At 41.2% G+C, this 13440-nt stretch overlaps 1 protein-coding gene across 13 annotated transcripts in view; it reads right to left on the bottom strand.

Annotated features, from left to right (window-relative positions):
* The window catches only part of KLF12 (KLF transcription factor 12), a 249071-nt gene that overhangs the window by 53059 nt on the left and 182572 nt on the right, over positions 1 to 13440 (bottom strand). The gene's annotated exons all lie outside the window — the stretch shown is intronic.

Consider the following 13440-nt stretch of genomic DNA (forward strand, 5'->3'; position numbering starts at 1 on the left):
ATGCTATTTTCTCAATAACATCTAGCCCAGTAAGCAGATGTAAGGAGCATAAAGAAAAACCTAAGGGGATGGGAAGGCAGAGAATGGGCTTCTCAGTCTTTGTGGAGAAAGGATGAGGAGCTCTTGGTAAAAGCAAATGGAGAATCACAGCATCATCTGGGTTGGAAAGGACCTCTGAGATCATCAAGTCCAATACCACTGTGGTTACCAGACCATGGCACTGAGTGCCACATCAGTCTCTTTTTAAAAACATCCAGGGATGGAGAATCCACCACCTCCCTGGGCAGCCCATTCCAATGCCTGAAGGGGCAACAGCTAAAAAGAATAGGACATGCAGGCTGCCAACATGACTGAAACATACTGGTCGCAGCAATGGGCAATCTGAACGGCTGAAAAGTGGCTGAGATTTCAACAGCAAGTGCAACTGAACAACTCCCCTTGATATCACTCTTAAGACAATTTTCTCCAAAAACATCCCCAGCTCTAAGAGCAAGAATTCTTAGCAACTTTCGCTCACTGGGTCTAATGGTAAAAGTAACAAGTAACCATGGAATCCACTTTATTTTTCTCCATTTAAATAATTTTTGCACCAGGATCATACACAATAGTTTTTAATACTACCATGACACATGGAGAAGGTGGCTAGGAAAAGCAAACCTAAAAAAGCTCAAACAAACAAAAACTCTGGAACAGAAGAACCTCCACGAAATTGCCTGGCAAATCATTTTTGTGAAATGAGAAGTAATTTACAAAGTAGTTTTACAGAAAAGAGAATTACTCAGTTAATCGGCGCTGCTGGATAATTACACTGTACATGAGGCCTTCCTTTTAGGGAAAAATATAAGCTAATAAAGAAAGACAGACAATTGGTAATGGCAGGGCTTTGGGGAGATACCAGAGACACAAAGCTAAATAATTTAAAGCTAAGGAGTATAATGACTATGAAACTGAATTATTTTAAGTTTACATTAATTCTCCACCCAATTACATCTATTACTAAGTCCAAAAGCAAGAGAATTCCCCTTGGCTGCAAACTACCACAGCAACAACGAGAAAGCTGAGGGAATGTGATCCTGAGTGTGACTCGACTCTGAATGCATCCCTCCAACTGCTGTGTACATCCTTAATATTCAGAGGTCTGCTACAGAATTAAAGCAAGTTCACACATCCCTCCAGTCACTGCTGGTTCAAGTAAGGTCGCTGCTCTAAAACTGCAGTCAATTTTCTTTGTGGTGCCTTTTTGTACCTTTCAAACACTAGCAGGAGATGGCTCAGCCTGGCTGTCTTGCTGCCACAGTCATAACGGAGAAGCCAGTGAAAAGTTAAACAACATTGAATTTACAATGAAAATAATGACCAGTGTAATGAGAGCATTTAATTACCTTTGCTCTGCAAGCAATTTAGCCCTGATTATTATTGACCTTTGGTGATGCTGCATCCAAGTAAAATGCACTGTCCTAAAAAAAGCATGGGTATATTGGAAGGCGGACATTGTTTCTGAGTGTATTCATAAATAAACCAGGCAATTTCCCTTCCTGTGTTAGAGGTTTACCTTACAGCCGAGATATCAGCATTCAGCAGTCACCCTTACTTCGTGTCTGTGCAATAAACAATTGAAGAACAACTTGACACAGTATACCTGTCAAATAACAATTATTATTATTATTAATAATAATTACTACTACTCCTTCTTCTATGGCACACAAATGAGCACCAGGTACTTCACAAAATATTGAAAAAGACAAAATATGTGCTGGAGTGAGCTTGTATTTGGTGAAACAGTAGAACTCCACAGAGCGGAAAAACAGGAGGAGGTGTAACAAGAGGATGCATATGGGTTACAGGAACAACATTAAACAGTTACTAATCTGGGGGATATGAGGTTCAGTGCATGCTGCCTATTCTTATTCCACACTGAGTTCAGAGGAATCCCCGTGACTGGATGTTTTGTTAGCACACTTCCCAAATCCACTGCTTTTTCCCAAAGTGCCGTTTGTCTGCATGCTAATCCACATCTTTTTTTGCTTAGATTTTTGCAGCCTGAAAGCAGATATAGCTGAAGTTTTTTTCAGTTACAAAGCAAATATGACTATGAAGGATTTACAGTTCTATGAACAGCAGCCGCAGATTTTGAAGCTTTGACTGATTTCACAGTGACAGCACCAATAACATCAATGACTTTGGGCCAAGACTCATCAGGCCAAATGCTCTGGGGCAGCTCCCTTTCCTACATTCTACATAATATACCAGCAAACCAAGTGTGGGATTCTGTACACTCACAGGGAAAGTTAGAAGCACTTAAAACTGACTTGTTTCTCTCACCCTCCAGCTGATTTTTAGAGCTCACTGTTCAGGGAATCATGCAGGGCAGTTGCTGTTGCTGATCTACTCCCACGGAGGTGCCATGGGAGCCTGTTGCTCCCACCCACCTCCTTGTCCTGACAGCACTTCCCTCCCTGTCCTCTGCCATGGGGATTGCAGCATCCTTCACCTGCTGAATGCACTAGGGACAGACAATGGGGGGTCGTGGTGGTGGTGTGGGAAGAAAAAGAAGAAATATACATTAACTACAACAACCAAGCAAAAAAAAACCCAAACCAACAAAAAAAAAACAAAACAAAACCAAACCACAAACCTCCAACCCCCCCCACCCGCAAAAAAATCAAACCAAACAAAACCAAAACAGAACTAAAAAATCTCCAACCCACCAAAAAAAACCAACAAAAAAACAACAAAACAGGAAAAACAAGAACACTTCTTACCAAATCCATCTACCAGCACATAAAAATCTGTCACACAATTCCCTGCTCTTTGTGCAACTGCATGTTGTCCAGAACAAAGCTTGCTGTTGGCACCTCTGGCCTATTAATAATAGTAAGGTATGTGCTGCAGCAGGAGGGAGAACCACGAGGGGTGGTGCTCCACAGGGTTGGCATAAGGATGGGATCTGCTCCAGGCTGCCTGCCAAATGCACTGGAAAACTTGACTTTATGGAGGCCACCAAAGGATGCTTTCCTCCCCTCTGCAGTACTCTTTGGAGGGCCTTTTTCCCAGCCTGGGTTGCACTGAGCCAAACACAGGTGGGAATGATCCCTGCTTGCTCTCCAGCCTCTCCAAGTGGTACTGCTGCCTCCTCATGAAATGGAGTCACCAGGCTCACCCCACAGATAAAAGCTTCTGTTTCATCCTGCCATGATTTACAGAGGTCACAGGAGCCAGCGGTGAGCATCGAGAAAGAAAACATTCCCACTAGCTCCTTAACCCCAGAAGAAGCAAAAAGGACAGCAGAGCCTGCCAGAGGGACTCTTCATGTGCTTCCAGGACCCACTGCAAATGTTGGGATTACAATGGTCTAACAAGGTATAGAGGATAAAAGAGAACAATGCAGAATGTTTTGATAGAATCAGTCCCTGCTGACAGCCTCATATACATGAAGTTTTGGAAGGGGACAAAGACAGCAAACCATCACTGAGAAAGAAAGGGGCATAAGGGAATAAAAAAACAACCTAAGACATTAAGAGTCCACTGTGGCATCATTTAGCATGAGGTGACACATCCAAAGGAAATGAAATACATACTCACAACCATCTGCTACAGTTCAGGTCTTGGACTGCCTTTAGGTTTACACACACACACACTCACCATACCCCTGAAGTGCAATGCTAGGGTGCTTCCTCCCCCTTCAGATGGCTGACAAACCACAGAACAATGCACAGAGCCACAAAATCCCAAGTTGCTGCTTTAGCTAAAATGATTGCAGACTGCTAGCTGCTAGAAGCATTACTAAATATGTTGATGTTTCATAACCGAGTTTACTTTCATTACTGTTTGTGCTCCTGGCTAGCCTGGAGCAGGAAGGGTCAGGCAGGGCACGGGGTTGCTGGTGTACAGATCTGCAGTACCCCATTTTCACCAAAGGAGCTGATGGAGGCTTCCCAGTCCATTTCTCCTTCCTGAGGAGATGTACTCTGGTGGATGGAAGAGGGGAAACCCAGTTCCCCACAGAAGCACATGCAGAAAACTTTTACCTTGTCAATAGAGGTTCAACATTCAAACCACTAGCACTGACTCCAGAGAGTCAATTTGGCTTCCTATTGTACCAAGCAGAGAGAACATAAAATATCATCTATTTTGTAGAGGATTAAGGCTATCTTAAAACAATACACAGCCTCACAAATACAAACAGGTTTTGTATTTGTACAGGCAGACGGGATTTCCTGGGACACATTATGTTATATACCAAGGAGTTAAACCTAAGCCTTGGAGAAATGCTTTGGAATAATTTTTTTTGGTTGTTTTTTTTTAAACCACCGTCAGCTTCTAATTATAACTGTTTTTTTATAGAAATAAACAAATAAAAAGCCTTCAGGAGTTTCTTCTGAAAAAAAAAATAGTTCTTTGAGGCTGTCTTGAGGATTCCTGGAAATTTTCACGTGTTCTAAAAATTATGGCTGTGATGTCCCACACAGCCATGCCTCCCTGGAGCAGACACCCAGAGAATGCAGAACCTGCACAGTCCTGCCCCAGCTGCCCCCTGCTCTCCAGCTGGAGATGGCCCTGACTGACCAGAGATTAACTCTCTGCCCAAATAATTTCCATGTGACTTTGAAATCTACTTCTTGTAGAGAAAAGCTTAAATGAATTACCACCTCATTCCAAACCAGCTCCTATACAAATAAGAAAGCCCGCGAGCACAGCACCGAAATTTATTGAAATGCTGCTTCTCCCTGCAACAGCTGTCAGAGCACATTTTACTTTTCAGCAGCTAATACAGCTTTGCCCCTGTTCCTATAAAGGACCAACCACAGTTTCTAAGACGGAGCACACACCTCTCTACTTGCACAGCCAATATTCTTCTAGGACCCTTTATTAACATTTTCCCTACGACGGCTGCCGCAGCTGAGCTGTTCTGCACAGATTTTCTGCTCGGTATGGGTTGGGGGGGAGGGGGGCTGGGAAGAGGGGGTGTTAATTATACTGAAAGATGGAGCAGGGCCAGGCAGCCCCTCTGGTGCACTGTCTCCTACATGCACAGCCTCCTTCCTGCTGTTCTGCAGCTACAAGGATCACCTGTTGGTCTTGGCGCTCGCCCAAGCTGGGGCCTTGCGGAAATGACAGAATCAGCTAGAAATGAGAGCCAGCTCCTATTCCAGCCACCCAAATGAGGGAAATACAAAAACAGATGATGGCAACGTGACCTTGCTGCTCCGTGCAGGAGCCAAGAGGGGGTGGGGTAGAAGGGAATATAGAGAGAAGGGGTATACACTGAAAAAAACCCTGCAAACAAACAAAAATACAAAAAACAACAAAACCCAAACCCTTAATCATTGAAGTTTGTTTGTTTGATTGTTTTTTTCTGCTATTGTTCTCTTTTCATATTCAACCCAGGAAAAACATTAGGAGAGCTGTTCTCCATTTGAACACCTGCTGTTTTTTGAGAACTAACTACACCTTGTTCCTGCTCCTGCTGGGGATGTTGGATGTTTCCATCTCCCACATGAGAGATGTCAAAGGGATATGGGCCTGGGCTGCATCTTAGGCTGCATCAAAAGAAGCACAGACAGCTGGTTATGGGGGGTGATTCTCTCCCTCTACTACGCTCTTGTGAGACCCCACCTGGAGTACTGTGTCCAGTTCTGGAGTCCCCAGCATAAGAATGACATAGAGCTCTTGGAATGTGTCCAGAGGAGAGACACTAAAATAATCAGAGGGCTGGAGCACCTCCCTATGAAGACAGGCTAAAGAAGTTGGGGTTGTTCATCCTGGAGAAAAGAAGGCTCTGAGGTGACCTTATAGCAACCTTCCAATATCTGAAGGGGGCCCACAAGAAAGCTGGGGTAGGGATTTTTACATGGGTGTGTAGGGAGAGGACAATGGGAAATGGCTTCAAACTTGAAGAGGGGAGATTTAGTTTAGACATTGGGAAGAAATTCTTTAATTTGAGGGTGATGAGACACTGGAACAGGTTGCCCAAGTTCCAACCCTAGCCATTCTGTGATTCTATGACTCTATATTCAGGTACACAGGAGAAACAATCTGACTCTTTCAGACCAGTCTCTGTACTGCTCGGCAACACACCAACTGTTCAAAGATCTATGTCAGGAATTCCCTTCTCCCATAACAACAGTGCTCAGCAAAACCTTTTACTTGATATGTGGGTGAGCTGTAATGTTGTGCAGCAAAAGGATTAAGCACCCCACTCACCTTTCATTTCATTCTTCTGGGCACAAAAGCTGCTAAGTAACCCAACAGCAAAGGTAACAATCACTAGCACTATTTAAAACAGAGGAACATTGCCTTTTAAATGATAAAAATACAAGCTAATTACATACTGCAGTTCCAGATATAACAACTTTCATACGAACTCTTGGAATCCACATTCACTCAAAGCCGTGACGATCCTAACATCCAAAATTTCTCAACAAATTTCTCTGGATCCTTGAACACTCTCTGACCCAGCAACACCGTAAAGGCATACTCTCTCGCAATAGCTTAACAGGCTTTAAATGAGCTTTTAAGAGGGTGTTGCGGGTTTTTTTTAAAAAAACAGTATATTTCAGAAACAGTAACAACAAAAGTGAGAAAAATCCTAACTCTTAAAAGGAAGAATTTCCCTCTCTGAGAGCAATGGAATGGGTCCCCAGAGCTTACTTCATCGTGAGAAAACACTTCATGAATAATCAATGCACAGTCCGATTTCTTCAATAAACACCAAGCTTTCAAACACACCCAGTATTCATCAGTTTCTGTGACACTGGTTTTAAACTGAAACACTTTTGGCCTTACCCTTCCTCATTACCCAAGCTTGCTTTATTTCTTTCCTTTCTAGCTACTAGGTAGGCAAGCAGAAGCAAAATTTGAGCAGTGGGAGCAAGCTGGGGCTAATTTGCACCTTATGAATTATTCAGGCCCTCCTGACTCTTGCACCTGCACAGAGGCAGGAAGCTTATGAGGAAGTGTCATTACTCTTCTCTTGGGTTTGCACAAGCACGGTTACTACTCAGACACTTTGTTCTGTAACTAAGGGCTTCAGGTCTTATATTAAGCAGGGGAAGTGTGGGGGGGAAAAAAATCACCTCACATTGTCAAACCCTGCCTCTGCTGCCCCAAACCCAGGATAATCATTCGGTCCCTCTGAGATAAACAAACTGTAGTGTGTATCAGAGTGCTGAATTCTTCTCACATATGCTAATCTGGATCAGAGCATCAGCAGAGAAAAAAAGTACGTGTGCACAAGCCAGTCTCATCAGGTATTTACTCAGCTGTATTAGATTGCATGTTTAAACTTCACCCCAGCTCAGTAGGGAGTATTTCACGTGCATTAAGTATTTTACATGCTAACTTGATCATCAAGACATCCTTCTCCACAGATACAACACAAAATTCTCTCCCTGGCATTCTGGCTAATATCAGGGGTACTAGTAGTTTCATACTACTTCAAGAGCCTATGGTGGGCTTTTAACAGGACGGATTTATCGAGGAAATAGGTCTTTTCCACCTTCACCTACCATTATCTTGGCAAACAGAATGTGACACCTACCTGCAAATCCCGATATGACCCATGAATCCAGGCAGCCATTAGGAACATTTGCAGAGAGCAGATACAATCCAATTAGCACTATGAACATTTAAAGATAACGATATTTTTTTTTTGAGTTAATATGCTACGGCAAATAGATCTAAAAGCATTATGCAAATTCCAAGCTGCAATAATCATCATTACTGTATCTCATGTCCACAGTTGCACTCAGTTTCTCTGGGTCTTGTCCTTTATCAACATGCCATCGCCAGCAAGTTCTCTGGTTAAAAGATTGACTCATTAATCCCAAGCAGCTAAGCATCATGCTTTGATTGATTCAGTAAAACAGATCTGCAGCAACCGATAATGAAACCTCTTTAATCCCCTCTTCCAAAATAACGAGTGAAACACAAATAAATGTTAAGCGTTCAGATAGGTACAGTCAATCCTTATCAAATCTTAGCTCTTCTTCCTTCTATGTTTAAAGAAGTTAATTCATTTTCCTTTCAATGCAGAATGCATGATTGGTCCTACATTGCTCTTCTCTGATTCCTATCCAACAATAGGTACTCTGTGTCTTTTTTAAGGTTTTTTAATCAGTCATGTAAACACGTTTTATTCTTTGATGCTCTTTCATTCTGCATCATTAATCCCCAGCATGAAATCAATAGACTTAAGACATTTAATCATGTCAAAATGCAACATACAAATCCACAAATTACTTTAGCTCATCACACACACTGAAAAGCTTTCAAGTTGGAAACTATGCCTTCGTTTTGCCTTGAGAATCAGCAAACCCTAAACTAATCTTTCATTGAAGTAAACAGATTCTCTCTCCAAGTGTCTGCCATTAGGCAAAAAAAATATGTTAATAAACAAAACATGGGATTTGCTCTTTGTTGTGTCATGTTTTTTTCATTCCTTGTGGTCACATTAGCTTTATGAGAAATATTTACACTTGTTCTACTGCAACCTCTTGAAGTATGCCTGTTTTAAAAAGTTTAAAAACAATTAGAATAACTGGGTTACAGAATGTACTGGAGGTGCAAAGGAAGAGAAAAACATCCTTGTAGTTGTTTAGCTTCATTTTTTAACATCATATATTGGTTCTCTGCTTGAGAGGAATGCACAAGGGACAACAATCATGGCTGTTGTTTCTGCTTTTCTTAAATTTGCTCTCCTATATATATGATTTCCAAAGCCACTGAGAGACAGAAAGTGACAAGAATCTCTTGCAAGGAGCAGAGATTTTGACTGAGATGGAAAAACTAAGCACAGCCAGATCCATCCTTTGATAAGCAAAAGGGCAAAACCAGGTAAACAGGAAAAACAAATCCTCTAGATGATGGAATAACATCTTTAATTCCACTACATTGAAAAGCACTGAAAGCTTGTTCATATAAAGGAGAAAATATAGTTTGGGAAGTGAAATACCTGGAGGAGTGTGAAAAATGCTGAAACCCTGATTTGGGAGGCAGGCATCCAAAAGCCTTCCCAACTCCATGACTGCATTCCCACCCACTGTCCCATGGACAGTCCTACCCAGCATACCCTTAAACTCCAGAGGTCCTTTCACTGTTAGGACAGAGCTTCTCCAGGTTCCTACCAGGAGGTGTATGTTCACAGTCTCTGGCAGGTCACCCTTTTGCACCTACAGGCAGAGCAACATCCTGACCTTTGCCTATGTCTTGTGAAGAAGCCTCAGAAGAGAGATGGAATTTTAATGGTGGTAGCACTGGTAAGGTGCTGTATCACAGTCCTGTGCTTAGGTAATTCACCCAGGCAATGAAGGACTTTGGCTGCAGGTCCTTCTTAAAAACAGAAAGGTGGATTTGGCACCTCCACCATCCCAGGAATAACCTGGGTATAAGGACCCTGCATGAGTGTACATGGAAGCAAGGCTGCTCTGCAAGCAGGAATGCAAGAACCATGAGGCTAAAATGTTGGGTAGAAAAGTGGTATCTGGTTCCATATCATAAATCAGGATACACATCACTGAGAGGGGAGCAGTGAAAACTATTACGGTATTCAAGACTGTTTCTGTCCTGATGTTGCTCCAGCCAAGGCAGCTGATAGCCTACAGCCTCAGTCCTGACCACACTCAGACTGGATTCAGGCTCTTGATATCTACACCCTCCTTATCATCCTGTGACTTCCCTGCTCATGGTCTATCCATGACCCACATTCAGTAAGGGGGATGAGATGCTCTACTGCTCCTCAAGTATCTCATCTGATTAGGCCTGTGGCAAGCATATTAATGATTAAAACATTCCTGCGATTTCCGTGTGAAGAATCTGAAACTTGGGTCTCTATTTTATTGGCAAGGCTCTTAATGAAGTTCTCCTGCAAAAGGTGGGAATACTGCTGTTGCTGGCTTGTTTTCTGAAAGAAACATCCCTGCTACATTATCATCCAGAAAGGGCTATGCAAACTAAAAAAAAAACAGGTGCTTTTATGTCCTATTGGTACCCTATATAGTCCATAATAACTTATCCAATGTAATTGGGATATATTCCTACAGAAGCACTTACATTCCCTGGGCAGTCAGTGGAATACACAACTGAACAAGATGGTCGGGTCTCCTTTTTGGTTGCTCCTGAAATGCACAACTCTCTCCAGTGACTATAATGAGGAATTCAGGTGCTTTTCCTCACAAGTCAGATGACCCTGAATAGCTTAACATACGGGTGGAAGTTTGTGTCCAAATGAGCCGTAAGTGTTAAAGAAGTTTTTTGTGTATTTAATAAAAATACCACTGCCTGCAGCGTAGCACAACATACTCACACAACAGCTGAGTAAGGGAATGAAAATTTCACAGCAGGTATGACTAATCTGTACTTCACTGCAAGGATCCAGAGTCTTAGTTGCCTTCTGATTTTGCAGTTTTTCCCACTGAAAGTAATGCACTGAACTTCATGAAGAAAAAGGCAGAGATTAGAGAGTAACTTCAAATGCTTTGACTACCCTAGATGCATTAATTTTTTATTACCTCATTTATGAAAAAACAAAAAAACAAAAACTCCAAACCTGAGGTAAAACTGAAGTATATAATGAGAACATTCCATATCAGGCAAAAAGAAGACCAAGCATTTTCTTCTGGCAGCATTCTATTACCAGTAACATTCTATTTATTAGGAACATCATTATTCTATTTTCTTGTTCTTTAAAAATGATCCAGATTGTCTCCCCAGATGTAGATTTTTTTTTGGTTGTTTGACAAAGGCTAGACTCACTCACGGATGAAAGCAATCAAAGCTTGGACATAAGAAATATGATTTTTTTAAAGCCTGTGCTCTGTAGTTACAATTTGGTTCCAGAGCAGAATTGCAAGTACATACTTGGGCCTTACATTCCTACTGACTGAATGGGGAATCCTAACAGGAGGAACAGTGTACTCTGCAATGCTTTTTTTTTTTTTTTTTTTTTGTTGAACTGGTGACAAATGAGAAGTTCTGCTTCAACTTAGTCTTACAAATGGCAGTAATAAAACATAACAGCGTAAGTGTTCATCTCTGAATAGTGAAGAGTCAAAGCAAACTAAGGTGAAAATGGTGTCTGGCCGGGTAATTCAGATCAGGAAAGTCATCCAACTCCATAGCAGCTTGACCCTAACATAGCCCCAGAGGCAGTGCTACAGCTGCCAGCTAGACAGCTAGCCAAGAAGCTAGCAGAGGTGCAAGCCAAGAAGCCAGCCATGAACCCACATGCCAGAGCAGGAAAGCTCTATTCCAAAATTTAGCATCTGGGTCCTCCAGCTGCCAAACATCTCCCATCTGGCCCAGCCTGTGGAACGAGGTGTTAAAAAGAAGAACAGGAGAAATTACACAAGAGCAAAAGCAGTACCGTTTGCAAGACACCGAGGATGAAGAGGCACCTCGTGCCCATCAATATCTGAAACTTACTCATCATGCCACTTTGTCACCAGTGAAATGAGGGATGAGAGCAGCTCTGGATAAGGGAAAATAGTATGGACAAAATTTTACCAGCAAAGAACAGTTAGGTATGAACAGGAGCAACAGTCCCCATCTGTGGCCATACATGCCATACATACAGGTCAGTAGATGCAGAACATTTGTGTGGAATCAGTCTTGAGATAAACTTACAGCCTTCAGTAGATGCAGTGAGCAAAATTGAAAAGGAAAAAAAAAAATAGAGAGAGAGAAAACATACAAAAAAGTTTCTTCAAGATTTTGTGATCCATTTTGTTGCTTCGCCACCACAAAGAAAATCAAGTATCTAAAAATATGTCTGTACTTTCATAACTAGAATACAATAATTTTAAGTGTAATTTTATGGAAGAGTAAATTTTCTTAAAATTAAGTAGAAAAAGATAGCTTAAGCCATACCAATTGAAAAAAGATCCAAAACTGGACAGGCATGAAATTCCATTCAATTGAAATACACACGCTCACATAGCTGTATTTAACTATAGCAGAATTCACATCTGACAAGCAGTTACTGTTCCTAAATTGCAACAGTGCTGTTTTCCAGGAAGCAAGACCAGCTGTGAGGATTATTCCTTGCAGTGTGAGCAGTTTTAAGTGCACCATAACAATTCATACTTTCAAACGATACACTGACTTAAATATTCATCTCATTGGCCTCATTTTCACCTTTCACTCTACAGAGAAGGTCCATGTGATCTAAATGAGGTTTGAAAAATGTGACCTCTTGGAAAAATCTGGTCCTTTATTTTAAAAAGACACAGAAGACCCTGTATCTTTCTTCCAAGTTTCTTTTCTTATTTTTTTATTAGCAGCTACTTCCCTCACCAAAATATGACATTTCAGTCTCATCTCACCCTAGTCAGAGCCAACAAACTTTCACTGGTTTAAAATTGGTACATGAGCTTACTTGCACCATATTTATCTACATATAATCATATATGTTGTTCAGGGGCCCTCATTAGTAGGATCTCATATTCATTGCTATGGTATACATAAATTCTACATGTAAAATTCATGAGCAATATATTAAGCAAAATACTGACAACATCAGAAAAAAAAAAGCTAAAAATCTGTAACACAGGCCTCTTTCTTAAAAATGTGTTCTCTAGAACAGAAGCTAATGTAATTGGTGATTGTATATTATATTATTGATAATTTCAGCCAGGGAAGCCTGCATTCAAAATTGTATCTGAAAGATAAATTTGAGAAACACATCATCTTGGGTGATACTACTAGGCTCTTCAGAATGGTTTCTGAAAGTTGCACTAATAATTTCAATCAGGTATACGAAAATTCTAAGGATTTAAAAAAATAAATATATCATTTCAATTTCATACCTGAGGAAATATTAAAACCTATGTATTGGCTTTAACAAAGAAGTTGTAGGTGCTGCTACTCTGAAAATGTTTGAGTAACAAGATCCTAGAAATTTTTAATAGAAATATACCAGTTACAAAGTAAGTGACAAATTTGAGATAGGAGTAGATTCGAGGAACGGTTTCTGTCTTCGACCACTCATTAGCAATTAGAAAATAAGTGTGAATGAAGATTTATTCTACAACCTTTTTGTTTATATTGAATGTCTGAAGTTGTTTTTCCTTCTGTACTCCACAGACAGAAGGCCCACAGATTACTAAGAGTAGATGGGTTTACCCTTGTCACCCAATGACCATGACTCCAAAGGGATCTTCTGAGGGGCTAACAAGAGGAGAAGGGAGGACAAGCAAGCAGGCAAGCCCACTGAGAGTGGGCACTTCATTGCACACTATTTTAAAACCAAATAAAACAACAGCAAGGAATCCAACAAGAACAGGAAGCTGATCAGAGTTGGAACATCTCTTCTTACACACGACATCATTTCTACTTGGGGAAGTGAGATAAACCCAAGGCACCTTAAGGCATCACTACACTCACTGAAACCTCCCAGTGGATTTGCATACAAATTCTGCCTCTAAAGCAGGGCATCTACCAGGT

The sequence above is a fragment of the Heliangelus exortis genome, chromosome 1, assembly GCF_036169615.1.
Source record: "Heliangelus exortis chromosome 1, bHelExo1.hap1, whole genome shotgun sequence".
In the NCBI taxonomy this organism is placed as follows: Eukaryota; Metazoa; Chordata; class Aves; order Apodiformes; family Trochilidae; genus Heliangelus; species Heliangelus exortis.